This window comes from Passer domesticus, chromosome 11, assembly GCF_036417665.1.
Source record: "Passer domesticus isolate bPasDom1 chromosome 11, bPasDom1.hap1, whole genome shotgun sequence".
Taxonomy (NCBI): Eukaryota; Metazoa; Chordata; class Aves; order Passeriformes; family Passeridae; genus Passer; species Passer domesticus.
In genome coordinates this window covers 18,425,063-18,452,243 of record NC_087484.1, presented here as the reverse complement: position 1 = coordinate 18,452,243, position 27,181 = coordinate 18,425,063, and the positions used below count along the sequence as shown (strand labels likewise).

The following is a 27,181-nucleotide window of genomic DNA, read 5'->3' as shown; positions in this document are numbered from 1 at the left end:
CCAAGCTTGGCAAGGCTTTGTAAATCATAAGGGAACCTTGGTCTGCAACTGTTTTTTCCCAGTGCCATGGTAAGGATGGGGCTAAGGAGGAACACTCACCAGTAGCAGCTCCATGGGCATCTACAACATCACAAGGCTACTGCAGATTTGGCAGACTCCACAAGAGATGGCTCCACTCTCACAGTGCCTGTCCGGACACTGCAGTGGATGACTCTAGAGCCTTGCCTCAGTATCTTTTATAAAAAGACATTTACCACCAGCTTAAAATTTGCAGCACTTCTGGAATCACCAGGATACTTTTGTCATCATCTTTTGCATCCAAGTCTTAATGAGTGTAATTCCCATTTGGATTGGAGCAGTTACAGACAACACCTGTGAGGTGTGCTCAGCTGAAGCAGCCCATCAGAGGCAGCTCCTGATGTCACCTGGGTGTCATTACTACTTGCAGCAGAGCTGCAGAAGTCCAGTGACACAAAGAGACCCTGCCTCTGGCCAAACACAGCAGGCAAGAGATGAAGATACTCTTCCCCTTGTGAGCCGAACAGACTGATGCAGAAGAGATGCCCCAAAAGGCTGTCTTGGACAAACCACGGGTGGACACAAATGCACACGGGGCCAGGTCCACTGCCCGAGTCAGGGCTGCAGAGTGAGAGGGGAGGGCAAGGCTGGAGGGAACCCAGCCATTGTTCTTGCACCAACATGCAGGAGATGAACGCATGAGAACAAGTTTGATGCTGAACAAAAGCGTATTCTTTTGTTTAATAGGAAAATAGACTTACACAATCACACCATCTGCATCCCTCCCAATCCTTCCCCCTCAGCTACTTAAGTCAATAGCCACCCTCAGCCAACTCTGACAGGGCAGCAGCAGGCTCAGGAATAACTGCTCCTCCAGGACAGGACAGACATCCTGGAAGTGAGCACATGGAACACCAGGCTGGGCTGCCAGGCCACATCTTGCCAAGAAACCCTGATGAGAAGGAGCTCACATCAAAGCTGTAACTGCAGGCAAAGTGTCCTGAAGATTTCATGTCAAGTCAGCCACAAGACACAAAACCAGGAAGCAATGCTTCATCAGTCCCACAGTTCCTTTTTCTAAACAACAGAAATTAAGTAAACACACTTCACATATGTTAAGGAAACATCATGACAAAATCAGATTGTACAGATTCTGTATTTCCCAGGTGAGGCAACGAATCAAGTTTCTTTGGAGTGCTGACAAAAAGACAAAACAACAAAACAACTTCCTGTTAAACAAATAAATGTTTTTGCAAAACTCCACATTATTTAAGCAAGAGCAATGAATTTCATCTGTTTCAAACACCAGCCACTACTAAAGCCCATCTGTCACTAGAGAACAATTGCACAGACAAGTGGAGATAATGGAGAAAGTAATATCATAGAAACAAACTGCCTAAGCTCTAAGCAACAAGATTGATTTTGCTCATGCTTATAAAAGCTTTTCCATTTTACCAGTAGTATTTTTGTGTTGTTTTTTTATTCATTTAGGAAGTAGGGTACTTAGTAACACAGGAGAGGCTGGGGAAAGGCACAGGGCTTTAAGGAGTTAAAGATTCACAGACAGTTATTGTCCCCATGCCAAGAATCTGACTCCTGTAGACACAAAGGACACCTTGGTGAGAACCCAGAATGGGTCTCACAGTGGTGAATCACAGAAGGGTTTGGTTGGGACTCTAAAGATCATCAGGACTTGGGTTAACAGCACAAAGCTGAGTAAAGGGAGGTTCAGTCTGGGCATCAGGAAAATGTTTTTCACCCAGAGGGTGGCTGGGCACTAAACAGGCTCCCCAGGGAAGGTCACAGCACCAAGGCTATTCAAGAAGTGTTTGGTCAATGCTCTCAGACACATGGTGTGACTCTTGGAGAGCCCTGTGCAGGGACAGGAGTTGGGCTTAATGATCCTGTTGGGCCCCCTCCAAATGAGGATACTCTGTGATTTTTAGTTCCAACCTCCCTGCCACGGTCAGGGACACTTGTCCTTAGACCAGGTTGTTCAAAGCCCCATCCAGCTTGGCCTTGAACACTTCCTGGGATGGGGCATCCATAAAATCTGTGGGCACCCTGCTCTGGCCAGCTCCTTATCCACTAAGTGATTGTTTCATCAAATCCATGTCTCTCCAGCTTAGAAACAAAGATGTCCTGTGGGACAGTGTTAGATGCTCTGCATAAACCCAGGTAGATTATACCAACTGCTTTTCCCTGATCCACCAATGCCATAATCTCACCAGAGAAGGCCACTAAATTTGCCCTCAGTGAAGCCCTGCTGGCTGTGTGGAATGTGGTTTTCTTTCTGGCTCTTTCATTGCCCTAGAGCCAGATTAAGCAGAAAGGCTGCTTTTTCAAATCAATACTGTTCTATGGAGAAAAACTACACCAGACTTGGCAAAAAATCAGAGAGGTTAAAATCAGAGAGGGCTTCCAACTAGGAAAAGCCATGGTGAAAGAAGTTGCTACTTGGAGTAGCATTGATATCTCTCTATTACTGACCTAACAATGTACCCCCTCAAAGAAATTCACGCTGCAAGTGCCAACAATTCCAGGTATTTCTGACCACAGGAAAGTACTTTAAAAAGCCACACTAGACTTCCTAATAGAGGTATGGATAAAAATAAATCAGCTTTGTGCCTGCCTACAGGGCAACTCTCAACACAAACTATGATCTATAAGCTCTAACACAAGGCCTGTATTTCTCAAAATAACTTTACACACTAGTTCCCCCTACTAAGCAGTCTTCTGCAGGAAATATTCTTTCAAGCAGCATTTTATTTGTAACAATTAATTACTACCTATATTTCCTTCTTTAATGCATTGGATGAAAAGGGAGAAAAAAATTGCAATTTATTTGGAAGAAAACTGCACTAGGATGCAAGTTTTAATGGGAATAAAAATATATAGTACTTAATCTTTAGTTGTATTGCTGCTGAAATAAAATAAGTAACATTGTGTTCTGGAAGCCTTACAAAAGCTATATTAAAAATAAAAATATAGTATAGTCCAATTAATCTTTAGACAACCCCCCCATATTTGATATGATTGCAGAAAATCTTCCAGACATGATCTGAATCTGCCAGATTCTGATTCTCCAATAACTCAGGAAGGGACCTGTTCTGCCCTGGAGAAAAATGTGTTCAGTCTAAATTTGGATCAGCAGTACTTTAGACAAAGAAAAAGCACATCAGTAATTACAAGTTAAGCTTCAGCAACAGGTGGAATTACTCAAAACAAAGTGCTCAGAGTTTTTAATTCTGGAAAACCAAAACCCTAGATTGCATCGGGATATACAGATCATCTTGATTTCCAGCATGATAAAGAATAAAAGTAATATTTAGAAATATCTTTAAAAGTAAAGGACTACCTCCAGGAAAATAAGTAATCTTCCCACTGAGTTATAAAAACCATAACACACTCACAGTATAGCCTGCATTCCTGAATGAATACTGATAGAATTATTCTTTTTGCTACTTCATCAGAACTGAACTTGTTTTTGTTTACTACATCCTCAAAAGCAGCACAAGTAGCATAAAATGAAGTAGATTTATACAAAGATCCTTCCAGAACCATTTGAACTAACCAAGATGTTCACTTGAGCCCAAGTGCAAACTTGCATTTCTCAAACTATCATTTACTGCTGCAAAAGACTTGTAAGACATGTACAAACCACACCACTGTTGAATATAAAATCATGTGGGATACTGCACAAACACTACAAATAGTTTCAGAGGAGGAAAGCAAGTCTTTTAGCCAAGAGGTTAAGGGAAAAAATATCTAAGGATACTGGAAATCTGAGGGGGTTTAAATTCCAACCATTCTTTGAACAGATAAACTGTTCCCTGAAGTGCTGCGTGGACACAGAAATTGCTACAAGAGTCATGGGATCCAGAGGAGTTGTGCATTTTCATATTTAGCATGAACTCTTGCCATAATTCACAGCCATGAGATCAAAAATAGAGGCAAGTTTGAAGAAAATAATTTACACAGTATGAAAGTTTAATGGAGCATTAAAACCCAGAACTCTATTAACACTTCTAACCACCTGGAGAATCTCTCTCATTAACAGAGGTCTTCCTCCACAGTGAAGGAAGGAATGGAAAACAGAAGTATTTTAAATTGCCCCACACATCATCACATCTATGGCTAAGAGCTTCTTGTTACAATCCCAGGCTTTCTAGTTTCCCTTTCCTTTTCAACCCTTCCCCTCCTTTCCCTGTACATCCCATTGTCAGTTACCTTAATAATGAGATGCCACATTTGACTTAAAATTTTATCCATTTTTTAGCATCCTTTTAAGATATTTACCTCCTCACCTGGCACTGCTAGAAAGAGAATCATATGGAAGTACACTCAACCCTCATCTTTCATTAGGTAGCAGACTCATGAGCAATTATCAGAATACATTATCATCTTATTAACACAGCATAATCAACGGGAGCTGAAAAAATCTATGTAGTGTCAAGCTCCTCTCTGAAATTCTCCTAAGGAAAAAAAAAAACCCAACTACCTGTAAACACAGATCTAAATTTCTGAAATTACTGCTTGGATTTAATGACAATCTGTGTAAGACACTGCAACTTCTGATACTGCAGAAATAACTTAATATTTATACAAAAAACTGCAAGCCAGGACAAGAATGAATGACTTACAGTTTGGAAAACAATTTGTTGAGCCAGTAGCTGCAAACACAAGAGCTGAGCCTTGCACAGGTCCAGGTTGCCACAATACTGAGCAGTCAATACTGCTTGTGCTGCAGTAGTTACTGATGGGTGGGTTCCCCAGTACCACAAAGATCTGTAGGATAGAAATTGGTTCCAGCTGAGGCCACTTTTCTGTGCTCTGAAAAAATATAGGATACTGTAACATAACCACCATCCTTGCTGGAAAGGGAGGGGATGTCTTCAAGGAAAGCAGACAGATGGACAAGAACTCTGTGCTACCATCTGACTCCCTATTTAACACCCCTTTGCCTATTCCCTAATGACTCATGCTGTGAAGATAAAACATTGGAGAGAAAAGAGAATACATCGAGTTCCCTGGGAGGGACACTGGTGGTATAATTAGGAAATACAATTCCCTTGCTTGGGAACCACAGGGCACAGAGAGGAGAGTGTTCCCCTCTCTCCTGATGGAGGATTCAGAGTGATCTAAGCAGGAGGGAACTTCCAACACCAATAAAAAATAAGGTAGTCAGGCTCCATTCAATTGCACTGTGCAGAAATCACTGTGATTTATGACTTCTGCCAAGAACCAACTGCAGAGAGGGGAAACACCACCCCTGTGTGTGCCCCTCATACTAAGCACACATCATCTCGTGTCTGTGCAAGACAGCAGCGAGCACGGCTGCCTGCTTTACACAGACACAGCATTAAAGGAATTAATTCCTAAGGCAATGGGAAAATACTACATGGGAGAACTTCCAAGTCACAAATTCTGCTTGCTTAAGCTAAGCTGCTTAATCAAGTTAATTGAAGGAATTAAAAAAGCATCTGGAGAAGAACACGTTCACCAGCCAGTCTCTGGTCATTCCTGAGCTGGTGTTACTTCTTCTGGGAGCCAGTTCCCTGCTGGCACAGCACAATCTATCATCAGTCATTACACTGATTACAATCCATTAGTTTTGCTAAGCACTAATGAATTTAAACCTACTTTTGTAATTTATTTACAAGCTATTCACATATTGGATACAAAGCATATATATACAATGCTTTGTGTTAACAAGAGAAATGTGGCTGAATATTAAAGAGTTGCACATTAAAAACGACCAATGTAAGTAATAATTCTCCTCACAAGGAACTGTTTGTGGAAATTTTTTTGGCAAGAGGGCAGGACAGAAGCTTACAGTCTTTAAAAATACAGCTGGTTAATATACAGGGGGAAACAGGTAAGAATCCACAAGAATGACAAGTTTTATGTATCAGTCCCATAAATATAAAATTCAATTAAAATGTCATTTTAGAAAACACAGAGAACAGAGTTGGCACTCTTATAAAATGGTTTTTCTTCCCTGCTATTAAGGAAGGGTGATTAAAATGAAAGATAATCCTCTTTATTTCAAAAGCTAATTATTACATATAATGAAATTTCTTCTTGTACCATGAGACTGAATTGAATTCTACCAAGACCATCAACCCACACATCTTTGCTGTAATAAAGTAACTGCTTGAATTTTTCCTTACAATCCTATTTCTACAATAGACTATTAGGCTCAGCTTTGATTGCAGCACACCACATTCCTTACCACTACGGAAACCAAATGCAGAACAGCTGTGGAAGCAAACCCCACTGTAAGCAAATATTCAAACAAAAAAAAATTACAAGTAAAAAAAATCCCTTGTGAAAACCCATTCACTAGGAATTCTGATGAAAGTTAAACTGCCAGTTTAGCCTTGGTTTAAGGATTATCCAGAGGAAGCATCCCACACACATTTTTCCCAGGAGGTGTAAAGAGATGCCTGCATCTGTTAAGTGCCCAGATTTTCTATCCTGCCAGCCAGCAGTGCTCAGGAGGAACTGAGCTGTTTGCTACACTACTGCTTCCTGCATTGCTAATTCAGATGTCTAAATTTAGATGTTAGGTTCAGTCAATGGTTTTTCCACTTCTTCCAATAGTTAAAAGAAAAACAGTTCTGCATCAATTCACTATCTTCATCCATGTGCAGAAGAAAACATGATGTCAGAATTACACACACTGGAATTACATCCCCAACCTCCAGCTAAAGGGTGAGAGAAACAGTTCCTGCTCCTCTCCTGAGTGACTGCACACCAGGCACTACTGAGTCACATTTCTATCTAACCCTGGGCACTGCCCACCCAGGTTCCAAAGATTTTACCACAGGGAAAACAAAACCTAAAAATAAAGGGAGTGAAGGGAGGGGGTTGGCTTCTGCATTCCCAAAGACTTCCTGCTGCCATGTCCTCTATTAGCAGGATGTGGATGGAGTAGAGCAGTAAAAGCGAGCTCATCAGTCACTCTCGAGTCCCCAGAGTGTTGAGACACTTCACTTTGAATTTCCCTTTGGTGTCTTTTTCCAGCAGTCAAACTGTCATGAACTAAAACATATGGATTTTTTCTTCCCTTGCACTATTATTCACCATTGCTAGACAGAGGTGTATTCAAGTGAAAACAAACTATTGATTCTTGTTACTGGGTCCAAGAGCAGGAAATGCAAGCAAATTATCAATGCTGAAGGTGACTTACTGAAAAAAACCCCAATTATTATAAACTGAAAGCCCACTGTATCCCTAGACAGGAACTCAAGGCTGCAGCCTCATGCACCTCCTCCCATCCCACAGTGCAGCACACTGAGGTGAGGGGAACTTCTGATCACTGCTGACTCCTCAGAGGAGTTTGAGCACCACAGGAGGAGGACCTTGCAGCAACTCCTGATGGTTTCCTTCATGCACCCTGCCTGGGAGGTCTATTTTCACTCCCTCTTTCATTTTTTAAATCCTGACAAATACTTAGCCTTAGTCCCTCTGACAAATTAATCACCTTTTTCTCCATCACCTTCAGAAACTGCTGTTGAATGTTCCTCTTCCCCTGTCCACATTTCAGTACATTCCTACCAAGAGATGTTACAGGTGAGCCTCTCTCTCTTCCTTCTCTCCACCTACACACTTAGTTTCAAATAACATTAATAAGAATGCAAAAAAATTTAAAAAGAACAAGGACATATGCCAGGTCTCATGCTCATGCTTGTTTAATACATCTTGTTCTATTTAAACTCAAAGGATAAGATCCTGCACATGTTTTAACAAATCCTTCCTGAGCACATTCTCACATCATTGCACTTACAACACAGCATCTTAGTCTAAACAAGCCAGCAGTGAACTCTGCAAGGTTTTCTAGACTACTAGAAACAGTTACGTCAGCACTGACCCAAGTACAAAGGAACTTCTTGATGTGATAATATTTTAAATAATCACCAGCTTCAATGTATTATTTGCCTTTGAATACAAAAGATGATAGAAAACCACCCTTTTTATCTTGCAACATCAAAACCAAAGGACTCTGTAAATATTTAGTGAATGACCAGTACACTTAGAAGTGAGAATATCACAGCAAGTGTTGCTCAGATGTTAACAGCATCAGAGGCTGATGGTGCTCAAGTGCAGGGATAGTTGGGTACTGGAAAAAACCACAAGTCATACTAATATGCAGCAACACAGTAAAATGAGGTTGGGATGGCAATGTTTTTGTCTTTTATAGACTTTGATGTGCTACCATCTTTAGTTCAAACAACTTCTGTCATCTCTGACACGCTTGACAATAGTTTTCAACAAGGAAAACAGTATTTTGATTTCTTTATGCTGCATCATAATTTTTGAAAGCAAGATGACAATGCACCTGAACCTCCTTGCAGGGTTAGACTCCCAAAATGTGCTCCATAGACAGAGACTTTGCTCAAGCATAGGATGAAAATACCAAAGGTCAGAATTTAATTCATTATGCTCAGGTTTAGTACATGCCCAGAGGTGCACTACTGATGCTCCTTTCCCAGGCAAAGAACAAAGTCATGGCCCTGCCCAAGTGAACTGGCTGGAGCCTCAAAAGACCCCAAGTCTCTGAAAGAGTTCAGCGTGTGCTCCTATCACACTCTCAGATCCTCAATTTAAATCCAAGCAGACTAGTGATAAGCCATGAGGAACAGATACTCAATTCCCCCAGCACAGATGTTATACAAATTTGAAGTATCTACAAGTACACATTTTTACATGTTAAATTAGGATTAACTTTCAAGATAAACAAATGAAGTAGTAAATTTTCATTTTAATGGCCTTTTTTTTAAACTCATGGAAGTGTCTCAGCCAGAAAATACCACAAACAGCACCATAAGGAGGAGGCTTCAATTTTAACTCTTAAATCCCCAGGTCAGCTACGCTGGATTTTGGGATTATTTATAACTTGAGCCAACAATTCACATAAACAGAGTAAAATACAGGACACACTACAAAATTATATGCAGTGGCATCATTGAGCAAAGAATACAAGTACAAACAAATTAACATGTAAACTTTATTTTAAAGCAACCATTCACTTCACAACACTGCAATGATTCTCTTGTCAAAAGCAAATGACAGCAGAGCTTATTCTGGAAAAGGAGTCTAAAACACTGGGAAAACAAAGTTTCAAAAGTACCAGTTACCAGCACTGGCCACCAGATTACTGAATGTGTCCAAGCTACCTTAAAGTCATTCTCAAAACACGAAATTGTTTATAATTTCACTAGTAACTCAGAAAGTAGTTAAAGCTCAAAATTCCCTTTACCACTTAAACCAACTATTTCTTTGGCTATACATATAGATTTGACTCTCATGGCATTTTCTCACACGTGAAGTAATACAGTCCTTGTTGAGAACACTGAATTCATTGCTTAATTTTAAGTGGCTTCTATCATGTAATAGTTTAATTAGGAAATAAGCTTAACATTTTTGAGAATTAGTTCAGTATTCAAAGACAACAGCCAACTTCTTCCAAGCCATTTTCATTCTTCCAGAGCAAACCTATTGTTTAGAATATTGTTATAGAAAAACAAAGAACCATCCCACAGCTCATAACTATGCCTACAACCACCACTTAGGGATTTCTGTAGACAGTACAGTCTCAGTAGGAAATGTAGCACTGATGTAAATACTTTGTGCTATGTGGCTCTTTTTTTTAAAATTATGACCTCTAATATCGAATGAAAAAAGGTATCCTTCAGCTGGAGGTAATTTGTTTTTGCATTTGTTTGAAGAAGAGATAGAGGAGAAGCAGTTAAAATTAAATTATAATTAAGTAGGTAAAGCTTTCATCAGATTTGAAAAATCACACCTTTTTCCATGCCTAAAGCTATGCAAGTGCTCTTGCATGATTAATACCCCCTAAAAAAACAACTCTAAATATGTTGATTTTTGAACATTCAAGAAACTCTTTTCAACAAAGGCTACACGAGGCTGCTGCTGTGAGGTGTAGATGGAGCCTGAACAGTCTCTAGGTACTGGCCCCGCTTCCCTCTCTCACAAAGAGCCGAGCCATATTCAGGTGCCAAGCAGAAAAACTGCTAAAGAAAGAGAACAGCCAAGTCAGCTGCCAGCAGTGCCTCTGCTGCCTCAGGACAAAGCAGAAATTCCAGCCCCTCAGCAGGGAATTCACTCAGCAGCTCCCTACCCCAGCAAGGGGAGGCTTCAGGAGATGAGCTCCTGCAGTCTGGGCCATGGTTAGGTCCCAGGGCATGGATCCATTTCTGCAGGAAATCCTCATTCTTTTAATGAGACAGTGTAAATACAACCAATCTTTTCTCTTTCTCAAAATCTCGGGCAAAATTTTCCTCAGGGGCTGCTACTGCAGAAAGGCACAACAGCAGACAACTGCACAGCAGACTTCAGCAATAGGTTAGGATGAGAAAGGCAGAAAAAGAACAATTTTTTGAAAATGCATGTTTAAATCAAGAAAGCAAACTCATCTAAAGACTCTGCTGCAAAGCTCTGAAAGAAGTAGCTTGCAATCAGCTCCACGATGGATTTCCTACATTGCTGCACACCAAAGCTTACTTGTCCCTTCAGCCTCTGACAAATCCTCAAAGATAAAGTTGCTAAGTCACCACACTCTGCAATGCAACACAATAAAACTTGTCATCTGACACTACTCATGAGCAGGATTACCCCACAACGTTCAATCCAAAGATACAGAAAATAAGCACAGGGAAGCAAAAAATTAGACCAATGCTGAGCAGTATTCTGTATAAGTTCAAATGACTTCAGCATGAACAGATTTAGGTCACAGAGCACCCATGTTTAAGTCCAGGCACCTCACCTTTTACTAAGGATGGAAACAAATTCTCCTCACATGCTTCTTTGCTATGGCCAAACCACAGCAAATTACATAAAATTTCTGCATTTCAATTGCTACAGAAATAAAATGCTGCATCACATTGGCCTCTGAGGCAAAGGTGACATCCACTTAAAAAAAGACATGCCCCAAAAATATAAAAATGCACTTACGTGCATTTCAACAGGCTAGTACCTGACACTACTCCACTTCTGGTGGAAAAGGAGCCAAAGGAAGGAAAGTGGTGAGCTCTGCCCAGCACTCTCGATGGGCCAGTCTTTAATAGAGCAGAGGCAGCCAAAACAGAGCCATCAAGTTTTAATCAATTACTACCAGCCAAATGGCAGTTCTGAGCCCAAAGTCATGGCAGCCTGTGAGCACTGATCTCTCTTAACCACGACTGCTACCAAAAACATAACTCACATTTTTCTAGCCCTCCTTTATGCATTTTTCCATGCTGCCACCAAGGTGACTGGAGCACTGTTAAATCTCTTTAGGGCAAGGATTTTTCCCTGATGGGCTGTGAATGCTGCTGAGTAAGTATACTGCCAGCTTTCCAAACACAAAAAAACCAAACCAAAACTAACTTTTAACTTTATCATTATCCAATCTAAATGGCTGTGGGCTGCAGAGCTGTAGAAGCAGCTGAGGAAAAGGCATTTCCTGACATCGTTGCAAAGGTCACCTGAAAGCAGGATTCAGACAGCATCCACCATTTCAGATACTTTAACTCTTGCGGGAGCACAGCTCAAGTACACTACAGTGCTGGCTTCAAGCAACAGCAGCTGGGACACTGTACCAAAAGAACACATCTGCTGTTTTTGGGAAAGTTGGTTACCCGTGAAGCTGCCTCCAGCACTCTCCAGTATACAGGCAGTACACAGCCCAGGACCAGCGGCAGTGATGCACACACACCTTCTCAAGGCAAAAAGCAAATAACCAACCCCCACAAACAACCTGAGCCTGAGTTGACTGAAGTTAAAGAAGTCAGAAGAAATGAACAGCTTTTCCAGGAAACACGTGATGCATTAACATCTTATCCTACAGCACAACCTGTGTCAGCTAACAGAGCATGTTGCAAAGAGAGCCTAAAGTCACCCTCAAAGATTGTGTGTGCTGCAGAGAGTGACACAGATTGACCAACATGTACACAACCCCATTAAAAATACAGTGGGTGAGGCAGCTGTCTGGTCTGGCAAGTTTCAATGCACAGCACTTGTTGATTTTCTGTCAGTCCAACAACACCAACTTCCAGAATTATAGGCAAATATTTATCCATAAAGTAGAAACTTTACAGAGAGTTTTGATTTCAAAACTGGTTAACTGTTCAGTGGGCAGGTTTAACCAATACCTTCATCACAGAAAACTGATCTATTCTGGCTTAATAAATACTTAAAATTCCCAGGACAACATGTGTGGCCTGCACCTTCACTAGCCTCAGGTGCACACCACATTAACATAGCTCAGGTGGACTGATGGCATCCATGCATCCATCCATCCTCTGGTAGCATGGAGCCCTTCATCCCTGTAGTCACAAACTCAGCTTTGCTTCCTGGATGGTGCCAGGAAGGCAGGCACCCAGCAGTACCAGCCTCCACTCCTCTCTACCCTCAGTCTCACTTCAGAGAGGATTTATGAAGTCCAGCAACATTTACACCCATCCTCTGTTCTGGGAAACTTGCTGAGAAGAAAATACATCTAGATTTCCTTTACATGGATAGTCGATTAAGAACAGTGCATTTATCCTCACTAGCTGATGCAGGAAATAGATGTGAGTATCAAGGCCACTCTGCATTTTCCTTATTCAGCCTGGGATTTACCACTGCAAGAGCCCCAAGTTTACACTGAAGCAAAGTTGCCTCAGCACAAAAAGAACTGAGCAGAGGATGTCAGTGCAGCAGTAGTGAGCAGCCAAGCAGACTGAAGAGAGCAGACAGCTAAAACACAGCATGGCTTACAGAATTTGAATAAGGCATCCCTCTTTCTACCTTCCTCTTCTTGGCCATGAAGAATTACTAGGATGGGACAGTGGAGTATCTAGCATGATCTTGCTAACTGCATTAGCCAAGGATTTTTAACAATAATATCTCAGAAAATCATGCAATGCCTTCTTCCTCAATTGCTGTCACTATGACTCAAATGGGTAAGCAAATCAGCTCCTCATAGGAAAACTCTCCAGCTGTCTCCATTAAAAGAAGCCAACACAAAGTAACCATCACATGGAGTCCTGCAACGTCATTGAGTGCCACTGTAAAAATTACTTTCCTTCTCCATAAAAAGAGGTCAATGTCCTATAAACAGAAAACGGGAAAACAGTGATTGTGAAGGAAAATGAAACAAAAATAGCTACCTTGAATTTTCTTGGTACATGGAAAACCCATTTAAAAAGTTTGCACAGCAACAATGTAGCCTAACAAGTCAATGACTTGTTGCTTGTGGAGTCATAGGAGAGACGTCCCATCATTCAGAAATTCACATGCTGCACAAACACGAGTCATAAAGATGACTGTAATTTGGTCAAACCAAGAATCAGAAAAATCTGTTCTTTCAAGACACAAGATATCCAACTGGTACTTCTCATGGGGGAGTTTATGCTTCTCTTAAAAAACACCCAAATACCCATAATAAAAAAACCCCACCATTAACAACCTCTCCAAAAATAAACCAACTAACCCAAACAACATCCCCAAAAACAACAACAAAAACAAACCCCACCCATCTCCCCCCAATAAAACAACACCCCAGAAGTCTCACAACTCCGAAAAGCTCCTTGCAAAAAGGCGACACTGCTTTCCCAGTCCCGAGCCCAGAGCCTGTTGAGCAGGAAGCCCGGTGCCTCAGAGCTGGCTGCAGTGACATTTGCAAAGACAAACAGGCCGATGGGATGGGAGTGAACACAGGGCTCTCGGAGCCCTACAGCACCAGTGTGTACTTCCAGAGCAACACCCACATGAGGGCCTCAGGAAGGCACGGCGCTGGGAAGTTTTCTCATGCTGGTGATGCAGGGAAGTACCGAGTCTGCCTTCAGCCCTGGCAGGGTCACTGAAGCACAGGACGGTCATCCAAGGACATCCGGAGTCAGCAGCAAGACACCGAGGCACATTAGCTACCAAGGAAACCAGACTTACATGACTAAGGCCAGTTATAAAACTTCCGCTTGTTGTTAGGAGAATGTACAGTATCTGGCATTTCTCCGTCAGCAGCACCAAATAATCTCACAGCAATTTGATATTCATGTCCCTGACGGGCTGCTTTAGTTACAGAAACAACATTAAAAATGTAGCATCCTTCGAGATACACTGCACAAGTCAGGCCAGTTTCAGCCACAAGCATCAAGTCTCTGGGACTGCTTTTTTTTTCCCTCCTGATAAGCTCTTTTGCAGCGTGGAGATATCTTATCAGGGATTGCTTCTGTCACCGGAAGGCAAACAGAGCACTGTGAAAATATCAGGTATGACTTAAGCACCGAAGGGCTGTAGCCAGCATCAAGCCAGCAGCTGAAGTGCTAGCTGGCCATCTCTCTATATAGGACACTTTGCAGCCTGTAGCAGTCCACACTCCGAGTCCCAGCACAAAGAAATACAAATGACTTGCTGCCAGCACGGACGCTGCCACATCAACGCCGGAGCCCCTCCAGGAACGAACGGGGCGGCGAGGGCAGCGCTCAGCTGCCCTGCCCTCGGTCCCTCGGCAGGAGCAGCTTCCCAGCAGCGACAGCAAACCCAGCGCCTGCCTCCGAGCGCTTACAAGTAACGCGAGGGCAAATTCAGTCAATACCTTTCTTTGTTGAAACTCAAGTCTCGCATACAAATTCAGGTTTGTCTTGACGAAGGTTCAGCTTCCCTCATACTCTTACGGAGAGGATAGTTTAATGTTTCAGATTCGTCTAAACACCTGAACTGAGGTCTGCCTTTTACTGCCCGAAAATGCACCAAGCAACCACTGTAAAACATTAGCTTATGGCAATCGTCAGGCGAAAGGGTTTGCGTCCGGCAGCGCAAAGTCAGATACATTCAGTTTATGAGAAACGCAGATCTCCAGTTATCCAACATCTAGAAACAATTCTCTTACATAGCTCAAGAAACTAATTTATGTTGTAAACCACTTCATTATGAAGCAGAAAACGGTTCGCAAGTCTATTTCTTCAAACCAAGCACTAAAAATAAAAAACAAACAAGAACCCCCGCACACAAACGCGTCTTTACATACCGTGCAACAAAACACCGAATTCCCACGAACTGAGGGCTTCGCCCACCGCAAACTTACCATAAACCCCCAGCACGGCACCGCCACCGATCCGCTATGCCGTCAGAGAGGAGACGCGGGGGACGAGACGCGGAGCACAAGTAAACAAACTCGGGAGGCGCCGTGGCCGGGCTCGGCACGCTCGGAGCCCGTGCCGCCCGCCCGGAGGCGAGAGGAGCCGGGGGAGCCGCGGCTCGCAGCGAGGCGGGCGCCGCGCCCGGGGGGCCGCGGGCGGCTGCCGGGCTCGGGGCGGCCGGGCCGCCCGGGAGCCGTGCCCGGGGGCGGCGGCCTGCGGCGGCTACCGGGCTTTGTGCGCGCTGCCTCCCCCTGCGCCGCCCGCCGCCGCCTCATGCGAGAGCCGGCACAGCTGGGGAGCGCGCCGAGCGCCGTGCCCCCTCGCGAAAGCCGATCCCGCTGATCTCATCACCGCTGGTTACTAATCCAATGACCGCGGAATTAACAGCAGATGGCAACGCCCCTTCCCCCCGGCCCGGCCCGGCCCCCGCGGACCCGGCTCCGGCACCCGCCGAGCCGGAACGCGCCGGGCCGGCCCGGCAGCCCCCGCCGCTCACGCGTCAAAGTCGCCCTCGGGCACCGCCAAACTTTCTCAGCGCCGCGTCTCGCCGCCCGCATCGCCACCGCCCTACGGGCCACAGCGAGCGGCTTCGCACCTCCGGCAAAGCACAGCAGCATCTTCCGGCGAGCGCTCGCCAGGGCAAGCAACAGGGAGGCGCCCGAAGTCCGGCTGGCGAGTCCCTGCGGGCGGCCCATGAGTGCGGGGCACAGCCGAGCTCAGCCGGGCGGGGACCGAACGCGGGATTGGTGCCGCGCATCGGGCACGGCTGTGAAAGCTCAACACGCGCGTCCTTGGGGCTGCCGGGAGGAGACGGGAGCTTGGCATTATCCGCGCTCTGAAAGCCAGATACATGCGGGTGAAACTCTAATTATACTTTTGGCTGCCAAAACCAGCCCCACGCTCTTAGGTGAGCTTCACGTCTTCTAGAAGGCTACAGGCAAGGCAAGTCCTGTCAAACCAGTGCAAGTTACAAAACAAAACAAAAGTCATAAGGGAAGTGCTTAGATCACTCCTTGTTAATATCAGTAAATAACAGCCTGAAAAGCTGTGGTTTCTAACGCTAATAAGCTCAGCCCTAAATCACCCTCCCTCCCCTCTGCCCCCAGCACAGCTTGACACACATGTATTGTCTCATGTGTGCAGGACTTGGGTCCACACTCAAGACAAGAATGTGTTACATGCTGCTTCTGCTCAAGCTGTGCACTTCTCACCCCTAAACTAGATTATCTTCTTTTAGAGACTTTGGACCAGAAAAGTAACATAAAATTACTGTCTCTTCTAGGACAAGAAAATAAAAATTGAGAAAGGTGAGGAAAACCTTGCTGATTAGTAAGTATTTTTCCTCAAATTCTGCTGTTCTACCTACACTCTATACTTCTGGCAATGGAGAGGCCAACATTTTTCCACCCTCCACTTTCATGCTGATACTTATTTCTATAGTATTTTTATTTCTTTTACTAAAATGTTCAGACAGGCTTTTAGGAAAGAACTAAGCCAGACAAGAGAAATATCCATGCTCAGACTATAAAAAAATTGAAAGGAAATTCTGCAAATTCTTTGAGAGTCTTCAGTCAATAAATCCTCCATACGAGCTGCTGTAAAACTGGCTGTGTTTCACACATGCCATGTGGGCAGAAAAAGTGTCAGACAATGGCAGCACCTCTTCTGTGGGGACCTAGTGGTGCCTCCAGGGGTCAGACACTCCTGAACCCAAATGAAATATTTTAAAGAGAGTATTAAACTCCAGCTTCTCTCCAGGCCCTGCACACAGACCCGTCCCCACAGCCTTTGGGATGTACAGTAGAGAGAAAGCACAGGATGAATGGGAGTTTTCTATCTGCTCCACAGTTCTTTATGCCTAGGAAAGGCTTTCTGCCACTTCCCATTCCCTCAGGCAGTCTTTGTCTGGTTTATATATACATACATGGACATGAGTAGTCATCTGTACTCTTAGCAGCAGACAAGTTACTGAATGTAAATCCTCCTCTTGGATGTGACCACCAGCTCATGTGTGTTCTGTGGCACTCAGTGGGAAGAGGAGCCCTAGAATGAGCCATGTCTGAACAGTCAGTGGGGCAAGTCTGTGCCTTGGAGGATGTTTTGCTTTCCTCAGCTTTTAACAGCCTTATTTCTCTTATACCCTTTCCCAAAACAGCAGAGACTCCTCACACTTCTTTTGGCAGCCAGCAGTGTGTTTCCCAGTGTAAGATGGGATGTGGTCTTTTGTGCCTGTGCCAAACTTGATGCAAAAAGCGAACTTGGAAAGACTTTCTGCATGGTTTGTAATACTAATTCTACAAAAGGAGATTAAAGAAATCACATTAGAAGTTAAGCTTTGTATCTTTTCAGGCAGCTTTAGACACATCGGTCTGAAAAGTGCACAATGCAGAGATCAATCAGGCAGCACAGAGTTTTGGGAACATGCTTCATGTGCAAATGTGAAAACACTTGAGGGTGTAGAAAGTGTCATTTTGATTAATGAGGGCTACAACATGCTATTTGTATATAGATGAGAATGTAAAAGAGTAGGAAACAATCACGTGTTAAAATATTAACGTGATTTTAAAACACACTCGAGCATGGTACAGATACAGCCCATTCTTTTGAGCTGATCCTGTGAAATACCTGGGGAGGGGAGGAAGAGGCACATGTTTGTGTAACACTACAAACCTTTCAAGATAAACTCTGCGACACAAAGTCAACAAAATTAACCATTTGGTACAGTTCCTGGAGCTGTGCATCACAAAGGGCAGAACCCAGGCTGTGTCACAAAGGAAATCTTGAGAATAACACACTTGATGCTTGACTGAGAAACACCACGGTTAGATGGTGAGGGCCAGGTGAGAAATCTTCTGCCTCTCCAGTCGCTTGAAATTCATGGGCAGAGAGTTGAGAGTAAAAATTGTTCACTGTTACCCATGAAACAGTAAGTACAATTAAGAAAAAGTGAGGAAAAATAAAGTTGATTTAGATCAAGAAGATGGTAATCTGCTTTCTACTTGTGTCTCACACGAGACTCATCATTTGAAGTTGCATCTTGGCATCTCATAGAAAACAGGCCAAAGAAATATAACTGCCCAAATTTGTTCTTCCCCTACACACTCACCTTCAAGGTAAGTTCCACATTATTGCATGGTGAATCTTCCTACACCCTCAACTCCACACAGAAGCAATTAGGAAACATTTCCTACACACACTCACTAAAGTACTGAGTGCTGATCCTGTGATCCATCTAAATAACTCATCAGATCACTAATATTTTACCCAGCTGGTTTCTGGGCACTCCCGTATTTGGGGTGGCTACATCTGCTCTGGTTTGTAGTAGCAGGCTGAGCTGCTCTGCTGACATTCCAGGCTGCCCTGCAGCTGCCCAACTTTGCAGACAGAGCTGTCTCCCAGCCCAGGCAGGAGGAACTTGCAACAAAAGGCAGTTTAGGCACTGCTATGTCTTGTGTATCTACATCCCTGGGATTCTTCCTCCTTCCAGATTGGAGTTCTGGGTGAACTCCAGATAAAGGTAGAGGGGAGAGTTGAGTGAGGCCACAGAGAAAAGGTTATAAGTTTATGGACAGTGTGGACAAAGCCCACCTAGAAATCCGTAAGACAAAACAAATACACATCTGAGATTTATGGAACTGTGTTTCATTGCACCATAATTTCCATTTATGGAGCTCAAGTAATGCATATTATTACTAGCAGCCCTCTTAAGTAAAGTAATACTACAGTCATCATTCCTACAGAGCAGCCAAAGTTGAAAGGTTTTATGAAAATCTGTATTTCCATGCATTTTAGATATCCACATGTGAAGATGTGACCTTAACTATAGTAGTCTAAAGTCCACAGAACTCCCACACAAGATGTTTAGACTTTAAGAATATTCCAGTCCTATAGCTCTGCTTCCGTGAATGCTGCACATGTGTATGAAATTACCCAGAGAAGCACAGCAGCCTGTGCCTTGCTCCAGTCATTCAGAGCACTGTCTGGACAGAGCTTCTCTACCTGGCTGTTTCCATTCTCACCTGGCCATATCCTGGTAGCTATGAAATCAGACTTTACCACTGCTCCTTGGAGCTAGCAAAACCATTACCCAAGAAGCCAGGATACTGCATCTCTTAATGAACTGATAAATTGCTGCTGAAACCCAGATCTGCTTCCCTAGGCCATTGGGCAGAAGTTAGAATTTACCTTTTTAGAGTTCATCCCCCTATAAGCAAAGACAAAACACCACAGAGATTAGGAAATCAGCACTTGCCTAAATGTTTCCTTAGTTCAAAGACTCTTAAGTGAGCATAAAGATCCTGCATACCACATGGGACAAATAAGGATGGCATTCAGAAATACTTAACAATTCAAAAGCAGAGTATTTTAAAATGTCAGAAGTCCATCTATTCAAAAGCAGAGCTACCTGCACTCTCAGATGTGTTTCCAAAGCTTACTATGTACTTCATGTCCTGTAACACGGTCAAGACCCTTTCCCAAACACATCAGATAAGGGGGAGAAAAAAAAATCAGACTATATGTACAAAATACTCCCAGGTAAGAAGAAAGCAGCTGAACTTCCCCTTCATTTTCCTGGTGTGTTATCTCCATCAGAGCTCATGGTCTCAAGGACTATCTGAAGGAGCTGATTTCTCTGTGGAACTGGTATTCAAGTTTTTCTCTCAGGCAAAATTTCATTGAACAAAGACAACCATACGTTTCCACCAACACAGAACAAGAGAGTACAAGGTTTTTAGGGAAGGCGTTTCCCTTAAACCCTGTAACGATTCCCTGGCCTGGGCCAGCAGTAGACAGGGTAGGGACATCTCAGAGGCTGCAACAGAGTCAGTTGATAAACAATGGAAATCATTATTACAGTACTGAAAACAATCCAAAACTCATTCTACTTACTTATTTTGAGTTCGGCATAACCTAAGGAGCAAATTCCAGTGGTTGAATTCAAACACAGAAACCTCTGTCTGAGAATGGCCTCTGAAGTGGCAGTTCCTGTTTGGGAAGCCCAGAGAGCCTGTGCCTCCTGCTGGCTCCTGCAGCTGGCTGCTGCAGTCCAGGTCAGAGGCATTTGCTTAAAAGTTGCTTTGAAGCTACATCAGACCCTTTAAGTCATTACAGTGCACAAAGCCCATCAGAACCTGACTGGTGGCTAATTGACATCCCAAACTCTGTGGTCTCTGCTTTGAACTCCAATAATAACTGTAATCATATCTTGCACTTTAAGCTTTAATTTCAAGTAGTATTACTACACCACGCTGCCTTCAGTACATTGCAGGAATGACATGCAACTATAGGAATGTGGATGTCAAGAGAAAAATTAAACACAGATTTTTCAGTTAGAAGAGATGGATATAGAGTCTGGTACAATGGCTGATAGAACAACACCTAAACCCTGGGCAGTATAAAGGACTGCTGACACTGGACATGATGTGGTTGTTTTGCTAAAGAACAGGACAGTGACACTGACAAGTTTGGGGTGCAAGTGGGTCCTCATTAATTCATTTAAGTCTCTTGGATGCATCAATAGCATCTCACCTTGATTTAGACCAAGTAATGACTGATCCAACCTCCCTGAGTACATTTGGTCCCTGTGCATTCATTCTGTTACTTCAGCTATTGTAAAGCAGGTGAGCCCATGATGAAGGGAAGAATTATGCATCTGACTACATTATATCAGAAGGTAAATTAATTACTTTATTATACTATATTATTCTATACTCTATTACACTACATCTAAACTGAAACTGAACAAGCACTCAAGTGAACAAAATCTCATGACTGTCTCCTGACCAACCATCAGGACACAGCTTGCAGAGATTGGTCAAGAAAACAAAATACTCACACCAGAATGCAATTACCAAATCCCTTCAGGTAAACAATCTTCCATAATGCATTCCACTTGTGCACAAACACAGACACAGCAAATGAGATAAGAATTGTTTTGATCATTCTCTTCTCTGCTTCTCTCAGGTTCATAGAATGTGAATCCCACAGTCAGCTACTAGGGACATGAAGGAAACTCAGATGTTATTGATACTTTTGATAATATTGGTTCTTGTTCATTGAGCCAGTGAGAGAATAGGTCTTTATGGCCTCCCACAGAAAAGTTTTGACTCAATATTTATCAAGAAGTGGCTGCAATGGTCTTTCTCTCCTTTTTTCTTTTAATGTGAATCAAACATCCCAAAACAATTAGTTGTGGAAAGCCACAAGGTGCATTCTTTGGATCACAGGCAATTCGGGTGAGCAGCATCATAGCATATTAACTGCTCTTCCAAATCCTGTCATGAGCTCATGTGGGTAGGTCTGTCACCCAGATTTCCCCACGATGTATTTTTGGAAATGTAAATAATAGTAATGTATTTCTCACACCTAGTGCCCAGAAATTTTTTAACTGAAACTGGCTGCTTTTGTTTCAAAACTGCTTTCCTAAACTGCTTAGTGAGAAATTAGTGTGCAACTGCTTAATGTTGAAATCCATGAGATTTCAACATATAACTAGCTGACAAATGAAGAGGGAGGTCCAAAAAGGATCCTTTTTTTTTGAAGTGCCATGGTTTATCCTGCATTCTGCCTTGCTTCTGGAAGAAAAATTCTGCATTTCCCAAAACTTATGGAAGCTGTATCAAATATGGATTTATTCAAATCCTTCCTATAAAAATACATTATTGCTGTTACTCAGCACATTCCAGACAATCACCTTTGATTTAGAGGGTTTTTAAAATATACTTGTATATATAATATTCTGGAACCATTAGTACACCTAAGTCTTCTACTATTTCATAATCTTGCTTTGCATGTTAAAAACTCTGGTGATAATTACTACTTCTATAAAGATTAAAAATCTCTGTTTAGATATTAGAAAAACATGTCCTAGCAACATGCCTTGGAGGGCTAAAAAAATTTACATTAACACATTTTTTCATCCCATTAAAAAAACCAATCAAACAAAAAGCCAAACCAAACATAAAACCCTACAACTTTGATTTGCAACCCTGGAACACTTACTCAAAGTTAACACTTCAGCCTGACTAATATCAGTGTGGACTCTTTTTTTCTCAGACTGACTACCAACATCTGAAACTCCAGGAAATTCCATCTGAGGCTCTCAGGATGTGTCACATTTTTCTGTTCCCTTATTTGAAGGGCAGAAGAGAGGGAAGAGAGCCTCAAAAATTTTCAGATGTTGCCACTGGATATTTCTGGGAATACTCTAGCAATTGTAAATTCTTCTCAAAAGCATTTTGTATCAGTAAAATTAAACTGCTAAGCATTCCAGGTATCAAATGTGGCCCATATGAATTCAGAGCATAGGAAAAAAGGCTGTATTCGTTTCTTAGCTGCAATAATCTAGAAAGGAGGATATAAGAGACACTCTACTAATTTTATGGTATTTTGTGAGGTTTAATCTTCAATTTCTGCAGTGCTTGTTTCCTCAGCAAACCCAATAAGGAGTTTTAATTTATTTAGCTTCCCTCCCTCCCCAGTTTGATATTTACAGTGATACATATCTTCAGCAATTTTCCCCAGGAGATCTTGTTTCTTCAACTTGAAGGCATCCAATTCACCTCAGAAGCAAAGCCAATACTGTTTATTATCCATTAGACAATTAGAATATGATTCTTCTGCTACAGGCTGTGTCTGCAGGCAGCCATCTGGGGTCTGAGCACACAAAAGGCTGTTGGGAAGGGTGCACACACAAAAGCACCGTGGGGATAGGGAAGCGTGTGCCTTACAAAGGCCCCTGTTTGTCTCTGGGCTAGTGAGGGGGTTTTTTGAGGGTGTCATAAGCAGCTCTTCAGAGCACTGGGGAGGCAGCCCTCAGATGGCAGACGTGAGCCCCAGCAAGGACAGATGGTGAACAAAGGTGAAAAGCACACAATGCACGAGGGCCAGGAGAGCACTTCCACTGCTCCCTTCAAAGCTGCTACAATTCCTGTGACTTCCTGGGCTGTGGAGGGAAAAGTGTGGCCCTGTAGGGCAGGAACCCACTGTTAATATTGTCTCTGAAGTATTGTCAGCCCTACCTGGGAGAATGCACGAGGCTTACGAGAGAGCTACCACCTCTGTGAAGGAAAACAACATGGGCTGCAGCCAGATACTGCTCTGGCTTATTGTTTGTCAGGGGAGACACAGTTCACTGGCTGACTTCTGCAAGAGAAAACTCAGGGCCTGAGCAGACAAAGAAAACAATCATCTAATTTGACACACTGAGCCAATCTTTTATGATTGATTTAAAAAATAGGATTTATAAAGTAAAAAGCTGCCCTCCAATAGAGATTTTTCTTATGGTGGTTTATGTGCAGTTTATACAGTGTCAGATATACTCTGGCATACATCCCAATCCTAACTAAACTCTGAAAGAGCAAGGGTAGTTCTAGCTCATCTTGTGCTTCTCTAAAAACTGAAAGAAAAAAAAAGAGGATAAAATGTTTTATGGTTTATTTAAATGCTGTTATTTAAACAGCAAGGATGTAGTGACTCAACAGGCAATAAAGCCCAAATATTTAAATAAAGAGCAGAAATGTCAGCAGGAAAACCAAAAAAATCAAAGAGATCATAGCTCAATGCAAGCAAGCATATCAGTCTTCTGATCAGGCACAATCCTTGCCAAATTCATAAAATACTTAAACTACTGCAGTTGCTGCTGTCTAGGAGAGTAGAGTCCTTCCTTTTTCCTTTTGTAATATTTTCTCTCTTGAAAAATAGAATTAAATTTAAAAAGGCAGAGCACTTGCATATTTGGGTATACAAAACAACCCCCTAATTTTAAAAGAAATTACTGTGGTCTGTCTTTCTTCCTATTCTGAGACAGAAAGAGAAATATTTAAAAGCCTTGAAAGACTTTTCTTGTTTTGTGAAACATTGCCCAGGCATGGACATGTTCAGCATCTTTGGAAAGGTTGTCAGTTGTTCACTTTAGACTCTGAAAATTGATCCATGTACAAATAGTGGCTCTTTGTGGATTAGCCCATCTGCCTGCCAGCTGGGGGAAAAGGTGGTATTGTAGTAACAGCTGCTCCCACAAGTTGTGCTGGTTTTGGCTGGGATAGAGTTAATTTTCTTTAGAGCAGCTTGTTCAGGGCTGCAGTTGGATTTGTGCTGGGAGCTGTCTAGAGCATGCAGGGGTGTTTTTGTTACTGCTGGGCAGTGACTACACAGGCAGGGCTCTTCTGCTGCTCACCCCAGCAGTGAGTGGGGTGGGGGTGCAGAAGGACTGGGGGGAGACACAGCCAGGATAGCTCTTGCCAGAAAAGCTGGGGGAGGAGGGAACATTCCCAGTGATGGTGGTGGTGTCCCATGTCACCCTGGCACTGCTGGAGCCCTGCTGTCCTGGGGATGGCTGAGCACTGCACCCAGGAAAAGTGATGAATGCATTCCTTGTTCTGCTTTGCTTTACCTGTTGAACCGTCTTGATCTCAGCTCATGAATTTTGCCCCCTTTACTCTTCCCGTTCTCACTCACTCCCATCTGACAAGGGAGTGAGTGAGGGGCTCTGTGGGGTTCAGGAACCAGCTGGGGTGGAGTTATGACACCAGTACATCAGGACATGGAAGAACAAGGATGAGGAACACATTGAGGAGAGCTTTTATTCAGGAAGCATGTGAATTTTGAATTATATCAGGATGAGCCAATTGAGAAATGGGCCACTACCATATTAGCACAGAGAAAACACAATGCAACTTTAAAAAAAAACAAATCAAACAGGACTATATTAATTTGTTTAGAGAAAGAATTAAAAAAAATATTCAGGACTAATACAGTTCCCTCTGATATCTGCAATTTTGGTATAAAGGCTCTTAAACCTTGAGACCCAGGATTTATTTTGTATTTCTATCACAGCAGAGCTCCAACCCTCAAAAAATGAAAATGAAGTGTGTGTGCAGCTGGAGATATCTTTGTTTTTTCACCTTTGCAGTTATACATTGTCATCAATCAAATGGTCCTGTTCTCATTGATGTAGCTGAGTCAGGCAGAATTTCCATGATAACAACCTGGTTTTCTTAGGAGTTAATGCTACTGTATATTCTGTCTCTAAGTTGAGCCTGCTTTTCAAATTTTAGTCTGCATTTAGCTTGAGACCAACTCCATGCTACAAACACCATCCTACAAGCAATTAACATCTTGAGTTTCCTTGAATTCACTGGGGAAAAAAGGACAGAAGCTGTAGAGAGCAGGACTAGAAAAATTAAGATTTTTTCTGTGCTGAAGTTAAACAAGGACTTCATAAACTCTGATTTTTTTCCTCTTTCCAGTTACTTGGACCAATACATGGCCTGCAACACAGCATTCCTACCTACAAGTTATTCACTTGTAATTAATTTCTTCCTAGATGCCATGATCCAAAGATTTTAACTCCAGCCTTTTGGGAAGGAGTGCTGTCACATACCTCACTTGGTGACACCAAGAAGTGCAGTCAGTACATGAAACAGGATATAACAAGAGCTCCTTTCATTTGAAAGTCTGACTGGTTTGTATCTAAATTAATAATTGCATGGTACTATGGATTTCACAATGCTGAACTCCAAGTACTTCAACTGTTTTCACTCAGAGAAAACTTTTCTTTTTCTTTCTTTTAATCAGACTTACCAAAAAGCATCTTTAAGGGGAACCAAGTCATTGTTTAGCTCTAATAATGAACTACATTCTCAGGGTATACTCCAAAATATATTATAAAATGTCTTATGGATTCTATATATATGGTATGTAATAGAACACTTAATATCTGCAGCTGCAGATTGTTCTGTCCAGAAAAATAAGTATGTTAGAACAGTAATTTTTTCCCAATTCTGTCATATGACAGAAGAGCTATTTGACAAGAAAGAAAGAGGACATGTAACAGCAATCTTGTGTTGTTCAGTGCCCAGGTTGAGTTTAACTGGTAATCACACCATGTTCCAGAAGTCAAATGTGCCTGTAGTGCCAGAACAATAAACCCCATCTTGTGTATGTGCAAAATACTAAACTTCATCAGAACTGCCTTCCAAAAAGGCAAACCCACTCACTCTGCAAGGTCTTTGGGGAAAACTGATACTACTTACAGGCTCCCTTTCTGTTTTTATAAGCCTACAAAGTACCATTAAAAAAACCTCTATACCAGTAATGCTAATACACTCTCAAAATTTGTTTGCTGAGTTTTTAATCTAAGCAGGGCAGGATAGAGTTCAGTGCCACAGAGGATGCTGACTTAGGTGATTCTGCCCTATCCTGCCATCATCTGAGATGCCCTCAGTCATGGCTTAACCCTGGCCAGCAACTCAGCCCCACACAGCCCCTCGCTCACTGTCCCTGTCAGGTGGGGGAGAGAATTGGAAGAGTAGAACTGAATTAGTGGTGCGAGATAAAGACAGTTTAAGAGGTAAAGCAAAACATTCAAGCAAAGCAGAACAAGGAATTCATTCATCATTCCCATAGACAGGCAGGTGCTCAGCCACCCCAAGGACAACAGGGCTCCATCACGTGTGACCGTCACTTGGGAAGACAAACGCCTTCACTCCAAAAGTTCCCCCCTTCCTTCTTCTTCACCCTGGTTCACATGCTGAGCACGATGACACAGAAATTCCCTGGGCTCAGCTGGGGTTGCTGTCCTGGCTATGTGTCCTCCCAATCCCTGTGCTCCCCCAAGTCTCCTTACTGGGGGGTGAGAAGCAGAAAGGGCCTCGACGTTGTTCAGGGAACAGAATTAACTTTATCCCAGCCCAAACCAGCAGCTCCTCTCAGCCAGCAAGGCCATGCTCATCTCTTACATTAGCTGCCCACCACAAATACAGACATACACATCAATGATGATACCTAAAAAAAATACATTTATACATGTATACATTTATACATATACAAACTGGAGTTTCTTGAATTAAAACAAGTTTCCATAGCATTTTTGTCAGAAAGACATTTTCTTGTCCCTTCTGAACACTCACTTGCCTTCCTTACCAACCAAAGCTGCAATCTATTTCAGGTGTACCAAAAAAGGAGGACTGAACATTTGATGAGAAAAGACATGAGACCTAAAATGTTAAGTTTAAACACATATGGAGAAACTA

At 42.7% G+C, this 27,181-nt stretch overlaps 1 protein-coding gene across 10 annotated transcripts in view; it reads right to left on the bottom strand.

The window, feature by feature from the left end:
• SPSB4 (splA/ryanodine receptor domain and SOCS box containing 4) overlaps positions 1 to 27,181 on the bottom strand; it is a 156,947-nt gene that overhangs the window by 65,753 nt on the left and 64,013 nt on the right. For 2 of the 10 annotated variants that reach the window (XM_064386050.1, XM_064386051.1), the window contains one exon: positions 4,662 to 4,806. The exons of 6 other annotated variants lie outside the window; for them this stretch is intronic. The gene's annotated coding sequence lies outside the window, so the exon portion shown is untranslated. 2 more of the 10 variants (XM_064386053.1, XM_064386055.1) reach the window with 2 other exon arrangements.